General features: G+C 44.1%; 1 non-coding gene across 1 annotated transcript; it reads left to right on the top strand.

Moving 5' to 3' along the window:
• Positions 1-529: 529 nt before the first annotated feature.
• Positions 530-636, top strand: LOC142875291 (U6 spliceosomal RNA). Its single transcript, XR_012922686.1, has one exon. It is a non-coding gene; the product is annotated as a U6 spliceosomal RNA (small nuclear RNA).
• The last annotated feature ends 12597 nt before the right edge of the window (positions 637-13233 follow it).

Below are 13233 nucleotides of genomic sequence, written 5' to 3'. Positions count from 1 at the left end.
AATTGAGTTTTAGCTGGCGGTGACCTTCAGGGATCGCTTTCAAAGTTGCTATGGTTTTATCTGCTCTTATTAATGATTTCATTTGGAGTGATTTGCCCCTGAGGTGATTTTGTGAAATGCAATCTGAAAACCAAATAAAGAAGTGATCCATCAAAGGCATCATTGACCGGCTGGGGGAGAGAAATCACTCTTTCCATCGAGGCCTTTGTCTGCTAAGAAATGAATGATTTGCAAATATTGAAAGCGTATTTCGAATGCTGTAGTTACTCTCAGGTGGTCTTCTGTGTCTGGGTTTCTTCGAGCTTGACCACTGGAGAGGAAATTTTGCCTTCAGCAGCCAGTTCCAGAGAGTGGAGGAGTGCGAGACACTTTGGGGCCTTCCAGTAATGCAGGAAAGGTCTAGAAAATGTGGGGTCCTGCTTTCACTTGGCTACATGACTCGGCTGGGGAGACAGACCGGAGTCAGGCCCGGTGTCCTGGGACCCCAGCCCTAAGCTGCCCATTAACAACCGTCAACAGTTAGAGACCAGTGCTCGCTTCGGCAGCACACACACTAAAATTGGAACAATACAGGGCCAATTAACATGGCCCCTGTGCAAGGATGACATGCAAATTCATGAAGCATTCCATGTTTTTAATTAGAACGACTCAATCAACATGTATGTGTACACATGGAAGTAAAACTCAACGGAAATCAAGTAGGTGGGTGGGTAAGAGAAGGGTAAATTCACCCCTAACTGGTACAATGCATGCTATTTGGGTGAAGGGCACACTTACAACTTTGACTCAAACTGTACAAGAGCAAATTAAGTAACCAAAACTCCTGTAGCCTGTAATAGTCTAAAAAAAAATCCCAAAACAAAAAATAATTAGAGACCAGCCTGTTAGGTACCTCAGTCTAGTTTCCGGGGGGAAGCAGAGTCTCCCACCATGACATTCTGTGATGCGCATCTCTTCTTCTGTGTACAACCCTCAGGCCACTATTACTTTTCATCTTAAAAACAGTTATGTATGAATTTGTCTTAACCCCCTAACTTCTAAGCTTCTTAGAGACCCTGTTAGATCCCTCTCGCTTTGGTGGCCTTTGCACATAGACTCTTGTTCCCTTTTGAGTGGATGCCTAGTGGAAGATTAAGTGGGGTCAGTCAGTCTAAAGGGCTCCCTGGAGGAGATGACTTTCCTCCCAGTTTTGAAGAAAGGGAAGGTCTTTGACTTGTTGAGTTACCCTTTAGTTTCTCCATTTCATAGGTTTCCCTACCCCTTTGATTTTTTTTTTTTTTTGAATGTGACTGATCCTCCACGCCCTGCTGTGGATATACACACGCAGGCTGAGTATCCCTAATCTGAACACCTGAAATCCAAAAGACTCCAAATTCCAAAACCTTTTTGAGTTCCAACATGATGCCACAAGTGGAAATTTCCACTCATAAGTACTTAACACAAACTTTGTTTCATACATATGTTATTAAAAATATTGTATAAAATTGCCCTCGGCCCATGTGTATAAGGTGTATATGAAACATAAATTTTATGTTTAGACTTGGGTCCGCCCCCAAGATATCTCATCATGCATATGCAAATATTCCAAAAATACACTCCCTCCCCCCCAACAAATCTGAAATCGGAAATACTTCTGGTGCCAAGTATTTTGGAAAAGGGCTATTCAATCTCTCTGTCTCTCTGTGTATAACAAATACATAAATGAAATACTCTTTCCTTTGATGATCTTAACCCACATCTATATTTAGATGGCTCCTTGTTTGCTCCCAAACTTCAATTCTGCATTTCCAAGTACCCTGTGGCTGGCAGCCTCTAAGAGGGATGCCAGTGATTCCTGCTTCCTGATATTGGCAACCTTGTGTGAGTCTACTGCACTTGGGTAGCTTGCTTCTAACAAATATAATGTGGCAACACTGAGGGAGGTAACTTCCACGATTAATTAGCTCACAAAAGAGTGTGACTTCCCGCTTGCTGCAGACTCTTTCTGTTGCTTCCTGGGCTCACATGCTTTGGTGCAGCCAGCTGCCACGATGCAGGGGCCTACATGGCAAGGGACTGAGGGTGGCCTCTGTCAAGAGTCTGCAAGGAACTGGGATCCTCAGTGCAGCGGCTCATGAGGAATTGGATCTTGATGACCACACGGGTGAGCTTGGAAGCTAACTCATCCCCAGTTGAACCTTCAGATGAACACGCAGTGCCGGCTGGCACCTTGATCGCAGCTTCGCGAAAGACCCTGGAGCAGACTCTCTGCCTTTTCCCGCGTCTGCCGTCCAAAGCTGTCCTTTCTCCAAGGCCCAGCTCCAGCTTCCTCGCCTGCACCAGTGACGGAGCTCGCTGGAGCACCTGCCATGTGCTGGGCTCTGTGCTGAGGGTCCGAAGTCCAGCAATGAGCAAAACGGACAGACATATCCTTGCTTTCCTGTCCTTGCTCAGGCCAGCAGGAGGAGAGAGAAAGCAAACCGGTAGCATGAAGTAAATCAATACAAATTGTGCCAAAGTCTACGGGAGAAAAAAAAGAAACCCATGGAGGACTAGAGGAGGCCCCTTGAGGAAGTGGACATTGACCCTGAGGAAGACAGGAGTTAACTAGGTGGTGAGACGGGGCAAGCATGCCAGGCAGAGGGAACAGCGCATGCGAAGGTCGAGTGAGCCGAGTCTGTCCATTCTTATCTCCGTCTCCTTGATTCCCCACAGCCGGCTGACTCTGTGCCGCAACGTTTAGCAATTAATTAAACATTGCCTCTTGTCTTTCTCTCTCTGACAGTTCATGAATTCTTCTTGTTTTCCCAATTAAACTGGTAGCTGTGACCGTATCTCATAATTATTTTTCTTTAGGGCACTGCGGCACAATGAGAAGGGCATAGTGGATTAAAATAAAAAGGCATCAGCTGCTTGGCCTGAGGCCCAGTGGGTGCGTGTCCCCTGGGGCCACCCAGTGATGAGGATGGAGAGCCACTGCGTGTGGGCACCGGCCAGCTGCAGGGGGCGGAGAAATACAGATACCTAGAACAGAGAGTTCCACCTTTAGGAGAAGAGCCACCCACTGGGGCACAGGTGGGCATCTCTGATTGTGGCCCACGTGATTTTGCTAGAACCTCTCCGTGGGGCAGGCTTATTTGCATGTCGCGCTGGATATGATCTTACTGACAGCTGGACTCGTTTTGTAATTCCAATGCGGAGCTGTTGAGCCACAGGTCCCCTGCAGCCTTTTGCTGGGTGTGACTCAAATCATCCGTGACAAGAGGTTCACAGCTCAGGGGGAAGCGAGCTGCGGCGTCAGGGTGGGCAGAAAGCGCCCAGCTCCTCCTGTGTGTGAAAACGTCGCAAATCCACATTCACAGTGCTGTCACCTTTGGCTCCGTCTGACTCATGCACTAATTAGCTAATCAAGGACAGCAGTCGGAACAGCCAGATTTATTTGCTCTTTCAAGAATCATTTATTAGCAGCCTGAGCCAGAAATGTTTATTGAGCATTTGCCACAGACACAGGGCTGGGGGGCAGAGAGTTACAGCGAAGGGAAAAAGGGGCAGGAGTGATTCTTCTTTGGTCATTAAGCTTGATTTCCCAGGCCTGGCCGGGCAGGTCTCTGGACAGCAGGAGATGCGTGTTCACCTCTGATCCCAGGGCAGCTCTGCTCTCTCTAGGCCTCTGGCTGTTCCCAGGTGGACTAGAACTCCAAGGGGTGCCCTGTGGGGAGAGCCAGAGGCAGGAAGATTCTAGCATAATGGAAGTGCAGGGAGAGACAAGGACAGTAACATTTTATGGCATTGCATTCAGTGCATATTTCATCATGCAAATGAGAATGTGACCATTAGCTAAAGGCATTCATAAGGGACAAGCCCAATAGTCGTACTGCTCAGGAGTACGTAGAGAGAGGGACGCCGGGACACTAACAGGAAATACACACTCAGGCTCTCACAGCCCCGACTCCACAGCCAGATGAGGCTTTGATTAAGGGCTGTGCTCCTACAATAAGCACAACCTTCCTTCATTTTCCTCTGCCTCTTCCTCTCACCAAAGGGCCATTCTCAATGCTGGTGTCCCTCGGTGCTCGGACGGCAGGCCAGGGTCTGCCAGGTGAGCGTGTCCTTGTGCAATGCGTGTGTCACGCAATCCGTGCCTGACCTGAAGGTTCATGTGGACAAATGGCTTGCTCTCAATAGTGCCTCTTATGCCTGTGTTTTTTTTTTTTTTTTTAAAAGCTTTTAGAAATACAAATAAGAACAGAAACCTCTTGAAAGTTCCCTTGAGGTAACTCTGTAACTCTCTTCTGGTTAAAAAGACCCTTGTCTTGTTTGTGTGTATGTGTGTGTATGTGTGTGTGAGTGTGTGTATGTGTGTGTGTGTGTGTGTGAGTGTGTGTATGTGTGTGTGTGTGAGTGTGTGTGAGTGTGTGTATGTGTGCGTGTGTGTGTGTGTGTGTGTGTGTGAGTGTGTGAAGGAGGGAGAGGGAGAGATTATCACTGAGTTGGTCTTTTCAAATGTTTTTGACTTGACTATCCCCAAAACTAATAGTCATGTTAACTCCCCAAAAGTGTCCTAGTTCTTTGCAAACCAAAACACGAGCTGGGCTTGTCACAGTTTCTCTCTGGGCAGTGCCTGACAACCACAGAGGCTACTTATAAAGGAGGGGTTCCCTGGGCATGATTTGAACCCCAGGGTCTCTAGCTCTGAGACAAGGAACTCTCAACAACAAAATATCCCTAAAGAACCCCATTAAACAGTGGGCAAAGGATATGAATGAACACTTTTCAAAAGAAGACGGACAGATGGCCTACAAGCCTACGAACAAATGCTCAACATCACCAGTCATCACAGAAATTCAAATTAAAACCACATGAGAGGCCGGGCGCGGTGGCTCACGCCTGTAATCCTAGCATTCTGGGAGGCCGAGGCGGGCAGATTGCTCGAGGTCGGGAGTTCGAAACCAGCCTGAGCGAGACCCCGTCTCTACTAAAAATAGAAAGAAATTAATTGACCAACTAAAAGTATATATAGAAAAAATTAGCCGGGCATGGTGGTGCATGCCTGTAGTCCCAGCTACTCGGGAGGCTGAGGCAGGAGGATTGCTTGAGCCCAGGAGTTTGAGGTTGCTGTGAGCTAGGCTAACGCCATGGCACTCACTCTAGCCTGGGCAACAAAAGTGAGACTCAGTCTCAAAAAAAAAAAAAAAAACAAAACAAAACAAAACAAAACAAAAAAAACCACATGAGAGGTCATCTTACACCAGTCAGAATGGCTATTATTAAAAAGTCAAAACATAAAGATATTGGTGAGGATGCACAGAAAAGGGAACGCGTATACACTGTCGGTGGGACTGAGAATTAGTACAACCCTTATGGAAAACAGTACGGAGATTTCTCAAAGCACTAAAAATAGAACTACCATTCGATCCCGCAATCCCACTACTGGTTATGCATCCAAAGCAAAGGAAATCATTATACTAAAGGGATACGAGTGCTCCTATGTTTATTGCAGCACCAGTCACAATGGCAAAGATACGGAATCAACCCAAGTGTCCATCGTCATCGGATGATTGGATCAAGACGGTGTGGCACATATATGAATGTATACCGTGGAACACTATCAGCCATAAAAAAGAATGAAGTCGTGTCTTTTGCAGCAACTTGGATGGAACTGGAGGCCATCATCTTAAGTGAAAAAAATTCAGAAACAGAAAGTCGTATGCCCCAGGTCCTCCTTTTGTAAGTGGGAGGTAAATACTGGGCACACATGGACGCAGGGTGTGGATTAATACACACGGAGACTGGGAAGGGTGGGAGAGGGATGGGAAATTACTTAATGAGCACAAGGTGCATTATTCTGGTGAGGGTTACACTAAAAGACCACAGACTTCACCACTGTGTAATGTGTCCATGTAACAGAACGGCACTTGTACCCCTACATTTATACAAATAAAACAAACAAAAAGAGACCACCGCATCACGTGAAATGGGTGCTCCTGCTTCTCTTCCTGTCTTTGACCATCTTTCCTAACAACTTGTTTCTATTAATAATTCATTGCTTTCTTTAAAGCCTACCAAAATGACTGCAGGATTTTGCTTTTAGCTGAATTCTGGAGCCCCTAACTACTCGTATTCAAAGAAAAAGTGGCTGGAGTAGACAGCACAGGAAGATCAGTTTTCAGATGCAAAATGAGGCTGGCTGGGGGTTAGAAACTCATCCAGGGCAGGGCTGAGGGGCCCCCAGCCAGGGCTGCACGCCACCCGCTCTCGCAGTTCAGGAAGAAATGGCAGGGAAGCTGGAAAGCTAAGTCTATGCTGTCATTTCCCAAATTAGCCCAGATATGAACTTTGTGTGTAGGTATGAGCAGCAGAAGAAACAATGGCGATTATTTTCCTGGGCATTCTTCTAATCAATAAAGCAGACACATCTAAGTTATATGGAAATGCACTTCCTTCCAAAAGAGAAAAATGCAGCCCTTAAATGTTTTTATTTTTCCTGAATTGGCCCTTATGCAAAACAGTTGTCCTGCTCAGCTGTGAGAGCCTGCTCATCCCAGAGTTTCCTTTCTAAGAGCTTCCTAGAGTCCCTGGATTTGAATTTCAAAGAGCTTTCTGAAGGGTCTAGAACTATATCTGAGTCTAGACAGAGTCAAAACAGGATAGAGCCAGCATGAGGATTATTATTTTTAACATTGTGTATGCAAATAATTTATAAAATCTCTGGTGGGTTAGGGTCATGGCCAAGGTTGAAAAGGGAATGAGTGCCCCAAACATAGGCTTAGATTATCCCACAGGAGCACCTGCTCATTAAACCGTGGATTCGGAGTCTTGGGAGGAAGGTGTGGGGATGTAGAGGAAGCCGGTGCCCCAGAGAGAAGCTTGCAAAGCAGGAGCAGCAAAACCAGGGAGAGGGCGGAAAGGCAGTGACTCGTGTGGTCTCTGACGCCTTTGTCCTCAGACCTTTGGCTATGAAGCATCTCGAATGTCTTGGGTGATGTGCTCAGTTCCATGGGGGTGAAAAGATGCTGTGACTCAGTCCCTCCCACCTGCATCTTAGCATCTGGTCAAGGATTCTATAGACAAAATCTCTAACCTTTCCCAGCATTGAGACATGTTGCATTAGAGCTGAAACAGTTGGCAGGATCCATTGACCAATCGCTTTCCTTCCACAAGGGAGGCTGATGCGCTCTGGAACCTCGAAGGGCTTACATAGTGCTCAGAATTCAGTGCTTGGTGCTCAGTACTGAGTACTTAGTGCTCAGTGCTTAGTGGTCTGCATTCACATGGCTGTTCAGGCTGAGGACAGAAGCCACTCCAGGGCATCAATTGCTTAATGGTGTTCACTGGCTTCTCAATAGCTTAAAAATACTTGACAATGCTTCATTGCAGCTTGTACCCTTTGTAGAGGAAAATCCAAAGAAAATAATTCTTTGGGCTATAGGTGCTTTCGGTATTTTTTAGAAAAAGAAATCCTGGAATGAAAGAAGTAGATGGGGGTTCTAATTCTATCTCCTCTCTGGCCTCAGTTTCCTCATCTGTACCAAAAGGAGGTGGGACCAGTGGAGCATATAAATGTTCCTTCCTTCTGTACCATTTTCTTAGTCTGAGCTGTATGCAGAACAGCAGCTGTTTGCAATTACTTAGCCAGGCTGAGTATGTTCTCTCCCTGCCGTGTTTCCACATCTGCCAAACTGAATTCTTTTTTGGGCGACATCTGCTCTTATTTCCCATGTGAAGTTGTCTCAGTTGACCACAAAAATGATTATATGCTTATTCTGAGGTAATCAGTTCATCCCAAACCTTTTCAACAGGATAGCAAATGTCTCTGGGAAAAGAGACATCTTAGGAGCAGAGTCACTCCAGGGTACCCCAAATCAGGGAGCTGACCAGTGCCCTTGACTTTGGGGGTGGGGTGGGGGTGAGATGGAGATGACTCTGCCATTTGGAGCCACATCAGACCTGAAACATCAGTCTCTTTGCCCTCCCTGCTCCCTCTCCTCTGGAACTGAGCCGTGGGAGTGGGGCGTGGGAGGTGACTCACAGATGAAGAGCCAATGCTAACATAAAGTTTACGGTAGTGTAGGCAAAGGGAGCAAAGGATTTTATTACAGCCAGAGTAAGAAAATATATTTGATTTACTGTGATATATACATAAGAGGCATGAAGCAAGCCAGTAGTAAAACAAACAAACAAATAAATAAATGGGGTGCTTGCAACAAAATCGTATCTTTTTGAGCCCTGGTACATACCATGGCTACGGAGGTAGGTCCAGGGGTGGTAATATGATGATATGAGATGCATAATAATTTGGGCAAAATGAGTGAGGATTTGTCCAGTAGAAGACAGTACTGGAAAGATAGATGCAGTGTTAGATCTTGGATGATCTTGAATGACAGGTTGAGGCTTTACTCCACTTGATCATAATTCATTGGAGAGATTCGAACATGCAGTTTAACCTGATTTCACATCTCTATCTCAGGCTACCTATGCTGATGGGAAGGGGGCACAATGTGTCATGTCTCCCTGCAGCATAGTGTTCTGAGCTCTGTATTCTTCCCTCTTATTCTCCAACTAATAATTTTGCATAAATGTTTTCCAGGGAGCCGGAAGCTTTTCTGTGTCTGGGGTACTGCTAAACTTTTTAAAGGCAATAATTATGAAACTGGTCTGTGTTCATTTATTCAGTTAACCAGTGTATTAAACACCTGCCATGTGTCAGATAGGTTCTGTGGATACAGCAAGTAAATCAAGGTGTCAGACATCAAGGATCTTATAATGGTGAGAGAAACACTAAAAGGTACAGTCATATAATATAGCAAGTGAGCTAGGAGTAAGCACCAGGATTTGAGGGATTATAGAGTTTCAAAGAAAAGGCTTCTTAGAGAAGACAAAATATGCCCTGTAGGTTAAAGGATGGCTAAGAATGAAGTAAACAGGTCAAGAGGTGTGCAAATGCATTTCAGGCAGAGAAATCAGTTTGGTGGGTGCAGTTTGCTGTTATTATTAATAGAATGGAGTGCTTCAGAGGGGTGGGAAGAAAAGCCAGATTGTCATGGTTAGGAACTGACAAAAACCAGAAGAAGTAGAGGCATGGAGTGAACATGCCTGTTTCAATCAACATGATGGTTTCAGAAATATGTAAGACTAGATAATCTCAAATCTTTCTGCAAATACCCAGAATTTCTGGACAAAATATAGCAAAGATTCCTTTGTATCACTAGCCAGCTTTTTGAGAAAGAGAGGGAATCTCTGGTACTAGAAACTAAGAGAACTAAAAATCAGAATGGTAAGCTCTTGTTTATTCCCTGGATTATAGGAGAGTGCAAAAAACGTTGTCAGTCTCTGTAGTCCAGGAACTTAGATTTTAATACCCGTTTGGCAATAGGACTTGAGGCTATGAGCTGGTGAAAAAGAGCAGCAAATGAACCAGACCCCTCCTTTGATCCAGATGCACAAATGGCTGTACCATCAGTGAAAGGGTGGACTAGGAAAATCTGTGCACTGGCAGAGAAAGATAACAGGAAGCTTGTCTGTCTTTGAGTGGATAAAAAGAGATACCCCCTGTCCAAATTCACAACCACAGGGCTGTGCTTTATCTGAGTTTTGAGTTGTGAATTTATTCTACCCATATGGTCTAACAACAGCCAAACTAAAAAATTTTAAAAATAAAAACTGGTCCCAGATTGGGGATATAGCTAGGGTTCTTTGCAGGAATGAATGTAAAAATACTCTGGAGGGGATATGTTCTCCTAAACCAGTACATAAAATATTTGTTCAGTACAGATAAGAAAGATCAGGTTTAGACCCTTAAGAACTTTAGATAACTGAATAACAATATATGAAAAATAGTATAACATAAATATATCAAAATTACTAAATACATAAAAAGAATTCTTTAAAAAGGATTTAAAACCTAAGAACAAAACATCATGAGTAATTGGCAAATTTAAAAAAAAAACAGATAGAACTTTTAGAAAAATATAATCATTGGAAAAAAGAGTGGATGGCTCAAACAGCAGAGTAGATACAGTTAAAGAGAGAAATACTCAAGTGGAAGATAGATCTGAAAAAATTTCCAAGAATGCAGCACAGCGAGAGATAAAGAGGTAGAAAAATATGTAAGTGATGTTAAAAAACATGGAGGCTGGAATGAGAATGCACAAACTATGTTCACAAAGAGTTCTTAGAGGAGAAAGAGAGGAGCAATATTAGAATAGCTAATAACTTAGAGATTTCTAGAATTGGCAAAAGATACAAAACCTCAGGTTCAAGAAACACAGTAATTCTACTACCAGACAAATCTTATTGAAATTTTATGGTTTAAAGACCAGAAAAATATTAAAATAAACCAGAAGAAAAAAAATATAGATTACCTAAAAGAGAATACAAATTAGAATTAAAGCAGACTTTCTAACAACAACAACAGAAGCCAGAAGACAATAGAATAATATTTTCAAAATCTGAGAGTATCAATATAGAATAGTATATCTAACTGAATTTTCACTTAAGAGTAAAAGTGCAAAAAATACATTTTTAGTCCATGATCTGGAGTCCACTTTCAAATGGAATAGTCCACTTTCAAATGGAATACTGAAGGATGTACTTCAATTTGACTAGCATTTTACTAGTTGACTTGCATAAACTTTGCAGTCATCCAAGAAGATGGAAGGAACAATGAAGAAAATAGATTTTTCAGGTACCAAAGTTGTCAGGGAATGTGGCCGAGTGACAAGGACAAGGTGGATGGATGACCACAGCAAGATCAAGGACCTGCTCTCTGGAGCAGGAGAGAAGTCTGCTTTCTCTTCTGCAGGACATTCATTCTGATATCTGTAGGAAATCCCATCTCCATCACTTCCTAGACTATACTCCCATCAGGTGTTTGGAGGGGGCAGAAAACGAGTGCATTCAGTTTAATGCAAATGTGTTGTCTGAGATATCACTTGTTTGAGTTAAATTCACTCCTTGCCTCCAGCAGAATGCTTGCTCCTTTCCACACAGAATGTGTTCTTTGTGTTCTACTCAGAACTTCAGCAGGGTCTGAAGCTGCAGTTACAGCTTCTGTCTAGCCTTACAGAGGGGTTTGAGAGCCCGAGGGTCCTGTAGAGAAGAGAAGAAGAGGGACTGTTATGACCATGGTCTGGGGAGAAAGATCATTTGCACAGTCGAGGACAAACAAAAAAGCTCACTTCTGTTTCTCTACTGGGGGCAGGGGAGGAGTTGCTCAAAAGGACAAAGGTGCACACAGATTGGAACAGGTGACTTGGGCTGCAGGAAAGAGCTGCTGTGTGTGCCTTTCTTGACTCTCTGTGATGCATCAGCAAACAGTAGGACTCTTTTCCCCCCTTCAGTAACAGATTGTTCTGCCTTATTTTTCCAATGTTAAAAGCATAGCAGTAAGTTTATATTTATTGCTTAAACAAAATGCTATCACTCAGGTTCTCTCTTTTTACAGATGAATTCAGGAATCGCAGAAACATTTACTAAGCACTTTCTTCAATAGTGCCTTTATTCCACATTTGTTCCAGCTGCTTCTCTTTCTTCCCCCCCTTAAAAACCAAATTTTTCCAAAGAAATATTTACAGTCCCATTTCCATTTTATTACCTCTTATTCGTGAATCAACCCTCTTCAGTCAATCTGAATAGCTGTCATTAAGATCATCATGTCCTTGAATACAGCAGAACTTCTTTATTCAATAGCTGTCAGTGCAGATGACCACACACCCATCCCCCTTCTTCAACAGCCTCTTCCCTGGGCTTCCAAGAAATCGTTCTCTCTCCTCCCTCATATTTAATCCTTTACCTGGCCCCGTTGACTGACTGTCTTAGCTGATTCTTGGTTCCTTCACTGCACTGCAAGCTACATTACCCCTTGCGTGGACCACTGCAGTAGCTTCCAGATTCCCCTCTTTCCTCATTCACTCTAGCCCCATTCAAATTAGTTCTTCACTCACTAGACAAAATAACATTTAAAAAATTCAAATCTGATCAGGTTACTCTAATGCTCAAGATTATTTAATCATTCACTGTTGCTGTTAATATAAAGAAAAAGCTTCCTAATATGGGGTGGGAGGCCCCACATGCTCCAGCCCTTCCCTGTCTCTCCAGCCACACCTTCTGCATGTCTAATAAACTCCCAAGGGAAACACTGGTACTGTGGACCACACTTTGAGCAGCAAGATTTTGGGGAAGTAGGGGAGCATACTTCCCGAAGTGCACAGAATTTTCTTTGAGTTGTACAATCTTTGATTATTTTAGAAGAAAATGAGGGAATTTATTCAAGTGCAGTTCTGCCACTCTATCTGAGCACTTACAGACACCAGCCCTGTGCCCGCCTGTGGGCAGCTCTAGGACACGGGGAGGGGTTGCAAGACATGGGCCTGTCCAAACCCCAGGCCGTCTTTCGTCCAGGGAGAGCCAATTTTATTCCACTGATGAGGCTTGCCCATCAGTCATGCAGAGCCGCCAGGGAGACAACTTTTTCATCAAAGCTTAAGAAAAACTAGATGAGTTTTTGAAAAAAGTGGGAGGAAGCTGAGAGTTATTTGTTGATGTCAGCGACCTTGGTAATTCCAAATAAGATTCTCTTTCGTTTTCCTGCCCTTGGGTCGGGCTCCTTCTGCGGAGGCATCATTCTCCCCCTGCGCCTTGTCTGTGCGGACGCCTGGCTGACCACTGGGGGTCAAAGTCAAGTGTGCCCCCCCATGTCATTTTAATACACCTTTCTCTCCGCTGAGGCAATCAAGACTCCTTGAGGAAAAATGGCAAGGAAAAATTTCTAGTGTTCACCTAGATAAATAACTCAGGCTTCACGTGGCTCATTTTCCAAAGCTCCGAGAAAACAACATGTGATGGAAATTAGGTATGAGCCATTGCTGAGAATTACAAGATGGTGTGATTATTATTATTGTAAATTAATTAACCTTTAAATAACCTTAAAAGATCCAAGTGACTCAATCAGCCTGGGAAGGATAAGACTGGGCTCCGTTTGACCTCTTTAGCAAGCCCAGGCAGACTAACGGGGCAGAGGCAGGGGGCATGGCCTGTGGCAGGTCCTGTGGTCGGTGGTGGGGGAGCTGGTCTCTGCTGGGTGCGGTTTGGGTGGAAGCTAGGATTTCTATAAGGCGTTATTACAGAGGGTGGTGGGCCTACTGAGTTTTTATTTCATCTTTCAATATGTAGGGCCTATACATCCATGGTATTTGCATTGCCCTGATTCCCCAATGGTAGGATGCTATGTCCCCATGAGTTCAGCCAGTGGGAGGC

The sequence above is a fragment of the Microcebus murinus genome, chromosome 13 (assembly GCF_040939455.1).
Source record: "Microcebus murinus isolate Inina chromosome 13, M.murinus_Inina_mat1.0, whole genome shotgun sequence".
In the NCBI taxonomy this organism is placed as follows: Eukaryota; Metazoa; Chordata; class Mammalia; order Primates; family Cheirogaleidae; genus Microcebus; species Microcebus murinus.
Note: the sequence above shows the minus strand (reverse complement) of the source record. Positions and strands in the feature narration are given on the sequence as shown.